Source organism: Helianthus annuus, chromosome 1, assembly GCF_002127325.2.
Source record: "Helianthus annuus cultivar XRQ/B chromosome 1, HanXRQr2.0-SUNRISE, whole genome shotgun sequence".
Classification (NCBI taxonomy): domain Eukaryota; kingdom Viridiplantae; phylum Streptophyta; class Magnoliopsida; order Asterales; family Asteraceae; genus Helianthus; species Helianthus annuus.
In genome coordinates, this window is record NC_035433.2 from 113,039,640 (window position 1) to 113,042,441 (window position 2,802).

General features: G+C 41.6%; 1 non-coding gene across 1 annotated transcript; it reads left to right on the plus strand.

Moving 5' to 3' along the window:
• Positions 1–819: 819 nt before the first annotated feature.
• Positions 820–926, plus strand: LOC118482968. Its single transcript, XR_004869391.1, has one exon. It is a non-coding gene; the product is annotated as a small nucleolar RNA R71 (small nucleolar RNA).
• The last annotated feature ends 1,876 nt before the right edge of the window (positions 927–2,802 follow it).

A 2,802-nucleotide genomic window follows, 5' to 3' on the forward strand; every position in this document is an offset into this window, starting at 1 on the left:
GGCGGCGGGCCTTCCGTAGGACCCACAGTGCGCTTCCGTAGTGTTATGAGATGAACTTGCGCCTTTGGGTTTGTTTCGGTATTGCTTGGTAACGCGCTTTGTGGTCTCTCAGAGAAATTTTGGGCTAGTTGACTTATTTGTTTTTCGATGTTTTGAATACTAGCTTGTTGATTTCTAAAATTTGATTCTAATTGTAGAAACCTATCCGAGTTTTTCTTTTCAGTGTCGGAGATGAGGCGAGATATAGTATCTTCAAGCCTTTCTCGTCCACCTTGTTGTTGAGGGAAATTTTGTGACTCATTTCTTGGTTGTTGAAAGATTGTTCGTTGGTTTATGCTTTGTTGGTTACTACCATTGCCGGGTTCTCTCCAACCAAGGTTAGGGTGATTTCGCCATCCTTGGTTATAGGTGCCCGTTGGAGGACCCGACGACCTAGGTCTATTATCAATGTAGTTTACCGATTCTTGTTGATCGTCTGTTTCTTTCATACAACTCCAATTTTCATGTGGCCCACCACACCCTTCACAAGCCATAACCGATACCGTTTTTGTCATTTCCAACTTTTTTATTTTTGAAGAAAGGGCCTCAATTTGGGCTTGTAAAGAAGTGCTTTCATCAACCTTATGAGCGCCCGGGGCAATAGATTTATTGCCTCGGGGGGTGTGCCACTGGAAATTGGTTTGAGCAATTTCCTCAATTTGATTATATATTTCATGCGGGCAGCGATTACCTAAAAGTCCCCCGGAGCTAGAGTCAAGTGTTTGCCTTGTGTGTGGCAGCAACCCATTATAGAAAGTGGATACTTGTTGCCATATCGCAAGGCCGTGATGTGGACACTTTCGCAATAGCTCCTTGAACCTTTCCCAAGTTTCATATAAGGATTCCCCGTCCTCTTGTGAATATGTATTAATTTCAGTCATTAATTTAGCCGTTTTAGCGGGAGGGAAATACTTATATAGAAATTTTTGGGCTAGTTTATCCCAGGTGTTTACCGATCCAGCTGGGAGTGCGTTAAGCCAAGCTTTTGCTCGGTCTTTTAGTGAAAAAGGAAACATTCGGAGGCGGATGGCGTCATTTGATGCTCCATTGATCCGAAAGGTATCACATATTTCTAAGAAATTAGTAATATGTAGATGGGGATCCTCGTCCGCAAGCCCATGGAAGGTTGCAGAGTTTTGAAGCATCTGTATCAAATGCGGCCGAAGTTCGAAGTTATTGGCTTCAACATTCGGTGCATTGATAGCGGCGCCGAGATTACCTACGGTGGGTCGTAGATAATCCATGAGGGTACGTTGGTCCGCCATTGGGAGTGGTTTCCCCGAAACCTTCTCTTGGTTTTTAGCTTTTAGTCTTTTTCTGAGAAAGCGTTCGGGTTCTTCTAGAGGTTCTTTTATGTCTTTATTAGAACTGGAACCCATACACTACGTAGAGGTGGCGTCTGATTCCAAGTCCTGCAACAAAAACAGAAAAGAATGTTGGTCAGAAGGTTCACCACGGCCCCGTGCTCAATGAACACGGCCCGTGGTCGGAGTTACATTGATTGTTTTCCGGACCCCTGTTACTGGACAGTTGGACACGGCCCCGTGTTACACCGACACGGCCCTATGGTCAGCCTTCTGTAACTCGGAAAACTAAAAACTGCCAGTAACACTGCTGGGCACGGCCCGTGTCCGACCAGGCACAGCCCGTGCTGAGCTCTGCAGAAGCTGAAAATTTAAGAAAATCCTAAAAAAATAAAAGAAAACAAAAAAAAATGATTAGGCTGTTGATTCCTAACTTTCTTAAAATCCTTGTGTCCCCGGCAGCGGCGCCAAAAACTTGATGCGTGCTAGTGTGTATATGTTTTAGGTATATATATTAAGCTGTTTTTACACTTTAGCCAAGTTTTAAATTTATAAAACACGATATTTACTAACACTAAACACACATATGGGCAAGTGCACCCATCGTGGACGTAGTATAGTGTTGGTAAGATACCGAGGTCGTCCAAGGACACAAGAGCTTTTAGTACCGGTTTATCCTCAACGTCTAACCAAATCAAAATGTTAGAAAAGATTTTTAAACTAAGAAAATAAAACTAACTAAATGCTGAAAAATAAAAATAAAAACAAAAACAGATAGACAAGATGAATCACTTGGATCCGACTCGTGTGTTAGTATAACCTTTGATTATTTTTGCACTTTTGCACTTGTTTAAGAGATTATCTTAGTTATTGTAGTAGGCCCCTCTTTTGAAGGCGACATTTGTGACAACTTGAGTTTCCAAGATTCCATCTTCGCACTATTGCGCGTTAAATGTTTAAGTTGTTTGTTTACACGACTTGTTTATTTCACAACTGTGCACGTTTGTAATATGTTAATCTTACTGTGATTGATATGCTTTATATGGTATGCCTTATAAATGTGTAAGTGTGTATGTTGATATATGTCTCATTATAATATATGTGTTGTATAATGTAAAATTAAATCATGCCAAACACACCCTCACCCACGAAATCACTTCTAGCGGAAAACCCCACCCAACCACAAAGACACATCCACGAAAACATTTGGTGTTTTCATCCACTAGCAGATCAACGAAAACAAGGATGGGCTTTGGCCCAGTAGAGATTAGTTAAAATGTTTATAATTAATCTATACGCGAGCACGGCAATTAGAAAAACCCTAACCACCTATCACGTTCCTTCTCTCTCTCGCTACCCTTGGAACCAGACGGCAGCCTAGAGATCTCAAAGCCTCTTCCAGCGTTTGATTGGTTGTTTCTCCTATTTAGGGTTAGTGTGTAACTGTTGATTATTAATT